Consider the following 14,223-nt stretch of genomic DNA (forward strand, 5'->3'; position numbering starts at 1 on the left):
TTATTATATTTGTATCATCCTTTGTATTATTATATTTCCTGGTGTTTACCTTTATGTCCTCCACTGTAAAATTGTCCCCGTATAGTGGGAGTAATAAAGGATAATCTCATGTCGATAAATTGCATGATTTTTGAATAATTTGGGGCCTTTTGAGACGAAACATTTATGTTAATTGCTCAATGATTTGTTTTATTAAAATAACGAATAAAGATTATAATATAAACTAAAAATATAAAGGAGTAAAAGTTTGTCAGAGAGCGATATGAGGACAAGGGGAGATGATTTGTGGATCGCAGGGTTGCCAGGTTTGTCTGCGCTGCACCTGAATCAGGTGACCCAATTAACGCGAAAGCCGATTATAGATCAAACGGCCGCAGTCAGATCGAGTTTTCGAGGACGACAAAGAAGTCAGGGAGACGGAAATTAGTTGCAACAAGTCCCGTGGTTCAGCGGCTCTGAGCCGCGCCGAGCTGCGATGCGTCAACCCGGTGAATCACTGAGGAAGAGGAGAAGGAGGAGGAGGAGGAGGAGGAGGAGGACAACGAAAGATGGAGAGACAGGGGCAGAGAAAGAGGAGGAGGAGGTAACAAAAAGCCTCCGCCGTCAGTCAGTCTGTCACAGACCACACACACCAAACACCACAGCAGCGGAGCTCCATCCTGTGACCATCCTGATCCTTCATCATCATCATCATTATCATCACAGGATTACACTTTCTTCACCAGGGCAGCGCTTTTACTTCACATGCTGAAAAGTTTGCGGTGTTTTTTTTTTTTCACTCAAGACATCGAAGGAACCTGGACGAGGAGAGGAGAAATCATTTGTGCAGCGGATGAACCTCTGACAGCGGAATAAAGAGATTTAGAGAGATGAAAAGGTTTTGCGGAGGTAAGTGCCTGAATATAAAACCCTTAGAAAAAAGAAACTTTTTTTTTGCTTTTCGCAGTTCAAATTCCTGTTTAATTTTTAAATTTTATGCAAAAAATGGTGAATATTAAACGTTGTGAACAAGCGCAGGAGTGGGTGTTGCAGAATATTGGGGTTGGTGTTTTCGTGCACGTTCAAAAACACATTTTTATCTCACGCGTCCAAACGAATACCTCTGTATTATTAGGACATTATATTGAAAGAGTCATAAAAAATTGTTATACTACCTTGATGTTTGATTTTAAACCTCCAGCACATAGAAACATGAATGATGATGAACCAGATGCCTTTAGAGGCTCATCATCAAACCACAAAAATGTTCAAAAATAACATTTAACCATTTTCAAAATATCAAGGAGCAAACAAACCAGTTAAACGCAGAGTAATTTGATATTATTTATTTATTTTATTCTTTTTGTTTTGTTTGTTTCTTTATAGATTAGCCAATAAATGTGTTGAAAATGTGAGATAAATAAGAGGAAATAACAACTTATTGTGTGTTTATGTGTGTGCGAAAATGTATGTATGTGTGTCCTCTTAAGGACCTTGGAGACCAAAACCTGGTCCCAATGAGGCAGAACCTCAGGCTTAGGTTTAAGATCGGGCTCAGATTTGAATTGTGGTTAGGTTAAGTAACTGGTAACTGGTTAAGGTTAGGGATAACGCTTTGTTCGCAATGGGAGTCAATGCAGAGTCCTAAGAAGAATAGCTGCACAAACCTGTGTGTGTGGGTGTGAGTGAGAGAGAGAGTGTGTGTGTGTGGGGATGTGTGTGTGTGTGTGTGTGTGTGTGTGTGTGTGTGTGTGTGTGTGTGTGTGTGTGGTGTCAAAATAAAAAATGACAGGAGTTGAAATGGGGTCTCGAGACCCTGTCTCGTTAGCTGTCACTGATATGAGAAAGTACACGATTCACGTTAGTCAGGGTGTGAGAATACACACACACACGCACACGGACACGCACACGCACACACACACGCACACACACACACACACACACACACACACACACACACACACACACACTGACTTCCCCCCTGGGAACACTGGTCCGGCTGCTGCTCCATGTCTTCTATAGGGGTTGAGAGAAAGAAAGAAAGAAAGAAAGAAAGAAAGAAAGAAAGAAAGAAAGAAAGAAAGAAAGAACGAATGAGGGGACAGTACAGAACTTTCTTGCTCCTGCATGTCCTGCCCGTCCTCCCCTTACTCTCCTGGTCCTGGTCAGATTATGTGAGTTCAGGAAATGTGCTGCTGCTGCTGCTGCTGATGGAACTCAGAGCAGATAAATATACAGGAACCTCAGCTGTTGGTGAAAATGCCACATTTGACACACACACACGCACACACACATACACACACACAAGCCCTGTTGTTGCTGGGAGGGTTGAATCAGTGTCGGTGTGTTTCAAATAAAAGTGTGAGTGTGTGTTGGACCAGTGAGTTCAAGCACAGCAGCCAATAGGGAGAAACAGAGAGAGGGATGTGCAAAAGAGAGGAAAAGTGAATCTTTTGATTCACTCAGTGCCATCCTCGATTCTTCATGGTACATAAACACGCACATATGCAAAAAGTATAAGCATAGGGACGTAGAAACGGTGTGTGGAGGGTCAGGTTTGGGGGGTTATTGGAGGGAGGGGGGAGGGGGGGCTGGTGGTAGAGGGGTTAATGCAGTGCAGATTGACAGAAGTTAGCAGCACCCAGAGGGAAAGAGAGAGAGGGGGGAGTGTGTGTGTGTGTGGGGGGGTGATATAAAATGAGTCGGTCACGCTTTGAACAGTTACACATGCTGTTTACATTTTTCCCAAATTAACATGGCCCCTCGCTTCAGAAACCCCCACCCTCCTCCTCCACCGATTCCTTTTCCTCTCCCTCCTTCCTCTCAAATCCTCTCCTCCTCCTCCTTCCCTCTGTCTCTATCCTTCAAGGCCCGAGTACATCTTTCCTCACTTTCACCTCCAGTGAAAGCAGGACGACTAAAATGTGAATGCACTAAAAGTGAAAAGTAAAATCAGCCCCGCCGCCGTAGATCATTCAAATTCACTTTTCATAAATCACTGTTATTATTGTCGTCTGCGTTTTGGAGCTCTAAGTTTAATACGTTGCAGAGTTGTCGTTAAAAAGGCCGCACTTAAGGGCTAATTATAGCTTCACTGCGTCTCCATCAGCAGGTATAATTGTGGCTGTGAAACAAAAAACGTTGTATTTGCAGAAATACTTTGCGTGGATAAACAAACCGTTTTATATTCCCGGGAGACAAATCTCATAAATAACAACAGAAAGAAGCAGCAGACAGCATGTGAAACGCAGGCTGCCACAGCTCTAAGCCACAACACACACAGTAATACATAATACAAGAGGACATTAGTGTCACTCAGGAGCGCCGCCTCGCCACTAAACTAAGTCATTAAGAAGTAAATTAAAAACCGAAGGTCTGAAACTGGGCTAAGGAGGCACGAAGGATGTCAACAGAGGGAACAAGTGGAGTCAGTTAGTGAAAGGAAGAGAGGGTAACGGCAATTAGGGAGAGAACGGAAGTCGGGAAAGTTTGATGTTTCGGGGGAGACTGAGTTTGGGGAGGACTGGTTATTGAAACCAAACATGGCGATAAAGCACGGAGCGAGTGGAATCCACGGAATTAAAAAATAAGGCAGGGATAGATTGTTTTATAAGCTGAGGAGGCAGACAGACAGATAGACAGACGGCAGGACGACAAGGTGGAGGACACTGAGTTCACGGCGAGGCAAGTTTTTTGGGCATTAAATGTGTGTTTTCTTTCGCCTTTGTTTTGAGCGTGAGTCCACTGCCAAGAGGGATCAATTGAAAAATCCAGCATGAACAGAAAACTGCAGAGGATATCTCTCTCTCTCACTCTGTGTGTGTGTGTCTGAGTACACAATGGTTTGTTTATATGAATTTATTCAGCACACAATCGTTGTGTGCATACATCTCCAGTGTGCAATTCTGGATGCATATGTGTGCATGTGTGTGTGTGTGTGTGTGTGTGTGTGCACGTTTGTGTGTGTTGAGTTAGTGAAGGAATGCACATTTGATTGAGTGCAGACTGCACATAAATCTGGCCCGTAACTGTACACAGACTCCCAACACCGACCCTGACCCCGGACTGTCAAACCCCTTCCACCCGCTCTCACCCACAAACTCACCCTCACCCACTTCACCTGTGGTCCAGTGTGTGTGTGTGTGTGTGTGTGTGTCGGTTCACTTCAGTTTAGCTGATGCATGTTTTTGCCCCCCGACGTCCAGCACAGGTGTGTTTACGTGAAGTGTCGTAATGATCAGGAGGAGCAAATTTGGAAAGCAGAATAATTAACAAGCTGCACAAGAAACCTCGCAAACTCTAGGAATTCTGTTTCCAGCAAAGTCACAGTGAGCTCGCAGCTCTGCCTCTGCCACGTTAGCTATGACAGCACATATGCAAGACGAGGCGGAGGATCAGGAGTGAAATGTGACGCTCGAGCTTGTACAGTTAAAACAAAGGGTCACATCACGGCATTTGGAAGAAACGCTCGGGAAAACAAACGTGACGTTAACGTCAGTCAGACGACCGTGTGGGGATTTAAGACGAAGTCGTGCATTCAGAGATGCATCTGTGGCCTCACACTGGATCTTTTAAATCACTCACAGCACAACATAACAACTTCAATGCACAGACGCTCCGTGTGCATTTGTCCGTAAGATTGTAGATGACATTTTCAAATAGGCATTGTCTTTTAATTTTAGATGTCTCCCAAACCGTAAAGAAAATGTAAAATAAAAGATAAATGCATATAACCCTGGAGTATGCGTCAGTTTGCATTGATCAGCATTTCTTTGACATCCTGTGCATTCAGATTTTTTTTCTGTGGGATAAAAACATCATCCAGGACTGTATTTATGAGTCACTTCTGCCAAAGTTACTCCACTTCTAATGTTACTCTTACTCTCTAGACTTCTACACACTGGATAAAATGAAGTGTGAGGTGTAAACAATATATTTTTTCCCTCCCAAAGTCTCAAAGTCTCCAAAGTTCACTAAATACTAATCATCGTTGCGCAGTAAATGATCAACATTTGGACCTGATTTATAACATATTTTACCTTCTGAAGTTTCCAAGTTCTCTTTCAAGTGGTTAGAGCAACACAGGGCAACCTTTCTTGGCACCAGACTGAAAGGGATTTACTCGCACATGGTGTTCCCACAATACAGAAATTCACTTTTTAAATGCTTGCTGCAGAAGCTCAGATGAGTGGTGCATGTCAGGAAACATGAAATACTTGTTCTCCTGGATGCAAGTGGCAGGCCTACAACACCCACAAACCCCAGGATACCAAAGCACTGTCTGGAGCATAAAACGTCAAATGTATAACGCGGCTCCCCCGTTTGGCCTCGACGAGGATGACGAGGATGACCTTTTCGTCCCAGAATTCACCTGTGAACCGCGGCCCTGTGGTTAGCGTTTAATTCTGACCTATTTGGAGCGCAGAGGCTCTGGCGCTCAAAGCTCATGTTCAAGCTCTGCTTGGCAGATGGCAGCCAGACTCAGATCTGACTCTACATCAGCAAAAAAAAAAAAAAAAATCTGTCCGCCGTTGATAATGGAGATTCCCAGTGAGTTCACACATGTAAGCGTATAGGTATGCGCGAGGAGAGTCACGGTCGGTCGTTGCAGGGAACCCCTGTGCTGCTGCTGCTGCTGCTGCTGTAACGCAATCCTCCCACGGAGAATGTTCTGGTTTCAACCCTGCCCTGCGGAGTGTGCTTCCACTGCCAGGTACACAGACTCAGCCCTAAGCCTGCAGGGCTCGCCTTGAAGTCAGGCTACACGCCGCCGACTGCGGTGCAGCTACTCAGTATAATATTATATAACTACAACATGGCTCTGGGTTTTGACTTATCTCGGTTTACTCGTACAAAAGAGCATTTGTTTTCAGCAGAGGATGCTTTCAGACATGTCAGCGCTCAATCAAAACAAGGGCCTGTTTGCGTCTGGCAGTCATCTCTGAGCATGTGGCTGCAGACAAAAGGAAACAGTTTGGATCAGTTTGGGTTGAAGGAGGTTTTTTCGCCCACCCTCCTCCTCCATACCAGGCTCTTTTTTGGGTACCGGTTGATTCTCTGTGAATCCAATCCTTCCTGCACACTGTGTGTCCTTTCCCTGCAGGGCTGTTTACTCCGAGAGTCAACCATGTCGTGTTGTGATGTTAATGGGAGTTGTTTGGTGGGAGGAGCCCCCCGAGCCTGATGAGCTCCGAATGATGAAGTGTCGCTTTGAGATGTATTTAGCTCATCACCTGTCAGAGGTGATGAGGCGTTTCGCAGTTCAGGAGGCTTAGCTAACTGATTTAAAGGTGTGTGCGCGCTTGTGTGCGTGTGTGTGTGTGTGTGTGTGTGTGTGGGAGTTGCCGAGGCTCAACCACAGTGATTTGGAAAAAGAGTTGGGAGGACGATGATGACGTTGACTGCACAGGGGAAAAGTGGTAGTGGCAGAGTCACCATCTGTGAAGCACCTGGTTTGTTGTGTTGTTGTTGTTTTTTCTCAGTTTCCCCACATCTGTCATTATATTATATTTAATACATGCATTTCATATCATCGCTACAATTTGTACCATAAATAAAGGCATCATCACTTCATTCGCTCTAATGATTATTTTCTTATATTTGATAGAGACATAACGAGACAAATCTCTCACTTGTGACACATTCTTGTGCGAGGTTGCGCAAAAGATATTTGCATGTTCACCGCAGTAGTGAGAGCACATACCATCATTAAGTTTCTGCCAGGGAGTGCGCTGCATATTGATGTGTCGAACGTAACAGGTTGAGTCAGAGGTAAAAGGTGTTGACTGTTTTAGGTCACGACTTGTTTCCATAGAACCGCTGGAAACGTGTCGAAGGTAAATGTTTTGCAATCTGTTCAAGCTCCTCCACTTAAACTCAGTCATTCATCCCGGAGGCGTATGTCGAGATTGGGACAGATGAAAGTGAAGAGGGGGAGGGAAAAAAAATAAAAAGAGGCTTGGCAATTGAAAGGGAGTGTAAGAGCTAATCAGGGTTAATTGACTGCTGTTATTTTGACCCGAGGCAGGAAAGAGATAAGGAGGAGCGCCGGGGAGGAGAAGTCTGAGTGCATGTTCAAGACGAGGAACGCAACAGGAGGCCCGAGGTGTGAGCGAACCAGACGGAGCTGACAGGGTCACACACATCGCGTGTTACATATTTCACACCTGCTCAACAGCAGCAGTTTTTTGTTGTTGTTTTTTTTACATCATTATAAGCATGAATCAGGAGGATGAGAGCGAGGATGGAGAGCAGAGAGACGGAGGAAAATGCACCGAAAGGCCGAGGGAGTACGGAGGGGAGTGAGAGCTGGAAATGAAAGAAACGGCGTGGAAGTGAAAAACGTCCAGACAGAGCCAGCGAGTGAGCTCGGGACGGAGATCAGTGGACGTACATGAACTTCCTTCATGTTGAAAACCACCTTTCAGCTCCAATTTTCTCTGTTTGAAACCAGAGACAGGGGCACTAAAAGGTTCCCAGTGTTACACACACACACACACACAGAGAGAGACACACACACACACACAGCAATCAGCACATGTACACAAGCATTTTCTGCTCTCACAGAAATGTGAATTCAATCAACATACTTAATTGCACCGCTACAAACATTCTCACATGCACGGTAACATGAAACACCTACACAAACACACTGACACATAAACAACTGATACAAACACGTTTATGTTTGTGATTGTAAAGAAAGCCACATGTGCACATATGTGTGTGTTTTTTTGTGTGTGTGTGTGCTTGTGTGTACAGCTGGAGCGAGGACATTTTGACCGTCCTCTGTCTCAACACACCTTTAAAGGCACCGTGTCAAGGGTGAAGGCGTGTTTGTGTTGAGCTGGGAGGGCTGATGTGAGCCTAAAGAAGGGGGCTGGGGAATGCATTATGTCAGTGAGCGTCCTCACAGAGATAGAGGGTTCTGCTGCACTGAGCGTGCTGTATGAGCCATTTGTCTGACTGTCTGAAAAACGGACATGTCTGAAGCTATTAAGCGGGGTTTTATTTGAAGCCAAAGTAAACCTCCGACAGCCAGAAACCTCTAAAATTAGATTAGAAACGGAAAAAGCTTTATTGGCAGTGTCATACGTGTGATCTGGCAATATGTAAACAGACGGGCCATCGCCATAGAGACAAAGAAATAAACCAGAATATTGTAAGAAAAAAAAAGAAGAAAAAATCAGTGTGAATGTTGGAGAAGATTTTGAGAGTTGTTAAATAATTACAAATATCTTTGCATGTGTTAATTATCCAGGGTCATTAAAGACACATCTGACACAGTCACTCTGTGAGCTTTATAATCTGACTCCGTTTTATTTTTGTTGTCTTTTTCATTCATTCTCACACAGTCCATCGACACCAGCTCATCCTGCTATTGGCCGTGGTCGCGGTGACGGCCATGGATTCCTCACAAAACCTGGCCAGCGAGAGGAGTTCCATAGAGAGCACGTACGAACTGACAAAGTACCTGGAGTACCAGCTGAAAGAAATCAAAGACGTATACGTGAGTCATTTAATGTTTGTTCACAGACACAATCAATGAACAATTACTCAGTTAAATGTTAATTTTCACTATTTTATGCACTAAACAACTCTAAGATTAATTGAGAAAATAATCATTACTTGCAGCCCTATCACAGACGAAGGGGGAAATAAATAATGAAACACTTTATTATCATTATATGTCTCGTGTTTATTTAAATATTACATTAAAATTCTATTCTATTCTAGCTTGGTGTACACTATTGTTCAAAAGTTTGGGGTCACCTATACAATTTTGTTTGTGTTTTCCATTAAAAGTCACACTTTTATTCATCAAAAGAGTTGCAAAATGAATAGAAAATATAGTCAAGACATTGACAAGATTAGAAATAATGATTTTTATTCAAAATAATATTTTTTTGCTTTCGTCAAAGAACCAGCAAAACTGTTTTCAGCTGTGCTAACATCATTGCACAAGGGTTTTCTAATCATCCAATAGCCTACTAATGTGGTTAGCAGAACACTAGAAATAGGCCTCTATACACCTATGTACATATTCCATTAAAAACCAGATGTTTGCAGCTAGAATAGTCGTTTACCACATTAACAATGTACAGAGTGTATATTAATTGAAAAAAAAGTGATTTTCCTTCAAAAATAAGGACATTTCTAAGTGACCCCAAACTTTTGAACGGCAGTGTATATGTCATGAATAATCATCATGAATAATCATGAAAAACAAAATAATTGAGTATCTTCATTTTCTCATTACTCCAGCTCACCTACCTGGGTCCTCCATTTAACGAGAAAGACTTCTCTCCTCCGCGGCCCAACAGCACGGCTCTGACGCTGCCCAGTGCTGCGACTCGCCTGGAGCTGTGGCACGGCCTGGAGAACCAAGCCCGGCTCGCCCAGAACCAGAAGGCGTACTCTGTGCTGCTGGCTGCGGTCAGAGAGCTCGCCCGCTCCACTCTCTGCCCCTCGCTCAAGATCTCCCTGCTCCATTTCTGCACAGGTCTGGACGGACTGCTGGGCTCAATATCTGCGCTAATGACCACGCTCACCTACACGCTTCCCCCTGCGTCTGCAAACATGAGAAGCAACAGCGGCGAGCTGCAGTTTCCACAGACCGAGACAGACGGCGACCAACCTGCTCCACTGATGAGCCAGAGCCTGTACCGGTCCAGAGCCGGGACCAGGACCGAGTCTGGTCAGCGCAACAACCAGAAACGAGGTGGGACGAGAGCGGTCAGAGGAGAGCAGGAGGACGGCGTCAACGTGGACCAAGTGGAAAAAAGACGAGGGAAAGAAGGGAGGAGAGCAGAGGCCACCACAGCTGGAGGAAGGAGTGGCGGATCAAGGGAGAGGGGAAGAGGAGAAAGAGGGAGGAGAGGGAAGAGGGAAGAGCCTGAGAACAGAAAATGGGCTGCCATCGAGGAAGAGAGCGCTGGAGAGGAGAGGGATGAGGATCAGGATCAAGACGTATGGGGAAGGAGGAGAAGATTGTTGAGCATCAGCGAGGATGGAGCGGGGAAGGAGACGCAGCCCGAACCTTGGGTGAGAGTGGCGTACCTGAGCGCACAACAACCGACCATCGACATGGACGACGACACCAACCAGTACAGCTACAACCTGAACTCTCGCCTGTCGGACACTCTCAGAGAAGAAGATGGATTTATAGCAGAGAAAGGGTTAATGGTGGTGGAGCAAAAGCAGCAAACAGAAGTGCAAGTCACCACCTCTTCTTCCTCCTCTGCTTTCTTTCATCAGCGCCGGCCTCCTCGCTCCCTCCTCGCCCCCACCCTCCCACCTCCTCTATCCACCCTCTCCCTCCTCTACCAGTTCGGTGGAGGTGAGAAGCACACTCTCCTCCCACAGCCTGTGCCCCTGTCTTTACAAAGGGGCACATCCCTCCTTTCTCCTCCTCTGACTCCGCTCCTCTCCTCCTCCTCCTCCACCTCCACCTCCTCTTCATCGTCCTCGCTGCTGTCCGTGCGGCCAACGATGAACGACTTTGCCAGGAAGGTGGAGGGGTTCTGGATATTGCGGGAGCTGCAGATTTGGTTGTGGCGATCGGCAAAAGACTTTAACCGCCTCAAGAAGAGATTCCGAGGCTGAGACACTGAAAACGACATCACACGAGTCCATTTTTTTTGTCGGAAAACGCATCAATTCTGCTCCAGATAGGCCTGCTGTTCACCCTGGAAACGAGGAAGTTTGACATGCTGCTGGTTTTGTTTTGGTTTGAGAACTGTGGCGAACAGAGACTGCGACCTTAACTTCCTTCACTCAACTCTTACTTTTCACTATTGTTGTCCTCTTGTTAGTAGTATTTTCTAAAAACGACATCTTTGAGGTTTCTGACACTAACATATGAATGTGCAGTTTTCCGAGATCTACCCAAAGTCCAAGAGTTTCAACAGTCAAAAGCACATAGTCATACTTACCACATTCTTTCACACTGTACGGGAATAACTGAATGAAGTACGATGAAGTAATAGGATATATCACACACACACACAAAGCCAGCACATTATCAGTGCTGTCGCCCTCATTGAGCGAGATGCACTGAGACTGGGCCGAGTTACCGGACTTCACGGCTCATAGATCAACAGAAATACCACTGTAGGTGGTTAGGCACACTCATGAGGGTCCACTTAGAGACAGGGCAGCCATTGAGTGGAGACTGATTCAGTGACCTCCACATGAGTGAATCAGCAAACATTCATTTTCTCTAACGGCAGAAGGGAAAATTTCTGAATGGTTGAAAGACAAAGGGGAGAAAGACGGGAGGAAATGAGCAGAGGCATGACGAGGAGGTTTTGCTGAGCAATGGCGAGATGGCTGCTCAGTTACAGTAACTGTCCTATCCACACACACACACACACACTTACTGTGGTATTTGGTGCCTTAAACTATAATCCACTTGCTGCCTTTTGTGTCCGTTCTCATAAAGTGTTTAATGAAATAATATCACAGCAGGAAACCTTTAACAAAACGTGCCAAATATTTTATCATTATTTCTTATTTTATTACGTTTTTTTTCTTGAAAATCTCAGTAAAGTTAACTTTAAAGGAACAGTGGAGACATTTTTGGTCAAAAGCTTTCTTGATGTGTGTGTTTGCAGGTTAGCTTAGCTTAGCACAAAGACTGGAAACAGAGCAACACGTGGTCATCTACCACTGTTCTAATCTGTCCATGAAGCACCTGTAATGCTGTAATGAAGCACCAATGTTTTGTTTTTACCCCTACCACTATCCATGGGACCGAGGTACAAGGGGTAGTGGTTCAAATCCAGCCTTATGAAATGGAATACCCCTTCAAGGACAATGATATGTCAACATATAAGCACACGTGACACATTTTTGCTAATGTTTCTAAAGTAAAGTGGGGACATCCAGTTTATAGCATGTACAATAGACTGTAAACAAGTTTTCTCAAAAGGGAGGCTTGCTAGATTATTTCCCAGATTAACTAAAGACAAGAAAACTAATGCCATAAAACATCTTCATTTGCAGAGCCCTTCTACGTCAGCAAGAACCAGGACACACTGTCAACAAGTTGTTTTTTTAGAAACAAATGACTCCCAAAGTGCCAAAGTTGACTTCGTCCAAACTCCAAAAATTGTCACTTTTGAACACAAACAAACTATAACAGCTTAATTTATTCCGTGATGGCACCAGCGACAGCAGCTTTGTCTCCTTAGATTTTTCACACCATTTACATTAGAGTTACAAAGACACTGCAAGTTCACATACAAGAATATTGACCGGTCATTCACGCGTCACACTGCAAACCAGAGGACCTGCGGGCCACATGCATGGCTCTCTGATCAATTTCAGGTGGCTGCTACTTTAAAATCAAGTCCTAATGTTCAACGTTAAAGCATGACACGTTTCCATGACGTCTGACAAGAAAATTACGTTCTTAACGTCATGTTTACGTGCTGCAGCACCGGAGTCCAGGCACCGTTTACCAGCTAGCTCCGTTAGCTGCATTAGCTCTGTTAGCTCTTTTAGCACCGGTTAGCGCCTCTAAAGTCGAACCAGAGCGGTCTGTTTATTAAACGAAAAATACAGCGCTACAAATAACCAGCGTACCTGTGCGTTGCGTATGTGTGCCTCTGTTTTTAAAGTGTAGCGTTACTTTAGAGACTCATTTTAACAATATCGGGAGTCACGGTAAGTTGTGACCAGTGTGCCCAGCACTAGTTATTTCTGTACATTTTGCTTCATAAAAAACATTTTTATTGTGAACTGTATATCGTTTCATATCAACACAGACAATTTTATTTTGAAATTCTGTCAAATATCATTACGAAATATATCTATTTTTTTGATTTTTTCCTGACCGGACTGGATGCTCACTGGCCCCCAATGTCATTTCAGTTTGAGGCCCCTGCTGTAAAACATTATTATGGTATTTTTCAATTAGCAAATGCAAAGTATACAATATAATATAGTCTAAAAATAGCGCTATATTGCAGTGAATTAAAATATGGTGCCACACACGTACAGTAGCAGTAAAGCACGACATTATCTGTTAACTAATAATGTGTCTGTTTGGTGTTGACGTGGGGCCATCAATGAGCGAAACCTGATGCTGAATCATAAATCTCAACCTACACTGTGGGTATCTATGTCAGCTCCTCCCTGTCACTGGTCGTAAATCTGACTTCAGGCTTTGTGCTAATCTAAGCTCACCTGCTTTGAGCTTCATGTTCAACAGGGAGCCATGAGAGTGATGTCAACCTCCTCGTGACTCATCCAACTCTCCACAAGAAAGCAACATTTCCCAAAAACATCAAAATGTTCCTCTTAGTCTTAGTTTGCACTCTTTAACGTAACAGAATTAGACACAGAGCTGGATTCTTACATTCCTTTTGTTTTTTCAGATTAATCTATTGCCTTGTCTTTACGATGTGCCTTGGATGGCGCGGCGAAAGATTACGGATCATATCTCTATAATATTTATTGAACAAGATGTTTATTTATTTTTCTCCAGTGTGAAAATACTGTACTGTTACTCAAGAGAGAATAAATAGTGGCTTTTGTACAGCGTGTGGTGTAACTGGTCATTTGGGAGTCCGTTGGGAGGACAGGCAAAAATGCATATGGGATTTTTGTCTGCAATTGTTTGAGTTTTATAGGGATGGTTACGGGTGATTGGCACAAGGGGAGAGGAGTTCTCTGGAAAACAAAGGCCGGCTCACATTCACGGCAAAAAAAATGGAGCGATTGAGGCGCGGTATGAGAGAGTTTTTATTTGTCTGTCCGGGTGAAAATTTACGATCTTTCTTCTTTCTTTTTTTTCCTCCTCCTTTCATCTCTTGCTTCCCACCTCCCACTGCATCATTCCTCCTCCCACTTTGCTTTTCCTTTCTCATCACACTATCTCACGGAGCTCCTCTTCCTCCTCCACCCCAAAAAACACCGCGCTGACCTGTGACGGTCAGGGATTTACATGCACAGGTACAAACACACCCGACATAATCCCACCCCAGATCTCTTGTTGTGTCTGCTTCAAAGCCACCGTCCTCGCCGTCTCTGCAGCGTCTTATCGTTTTTTGCATGTCCCCACACCCTCGCTTTTATCACTTCCGCACTTGTTATCCTCCATTTTCTTTCTTGTTTGACTCGACAGCCCTCATGCTCCCACTCTTTGCCTCGGGCCAGATATTAAGGGATCAATGAGAATATCCCCTCCATCACCCCCAAGGTACACACCTGCACACACCCAGAGGCGCAGCTTGTGAA

The sequence above is a fragment of the Microchirus variegatus genome (assembly GCF_963457635.1).
Source record: "Microchirus variegatus genome assembly, chromosome: 6".
Lineage (NCBI taxonomy): Eukaryota > Metazoa > Chordata > Actinopteri > Pleuronectiformes > Soleidae > Microchirus > Microchirus variegatus.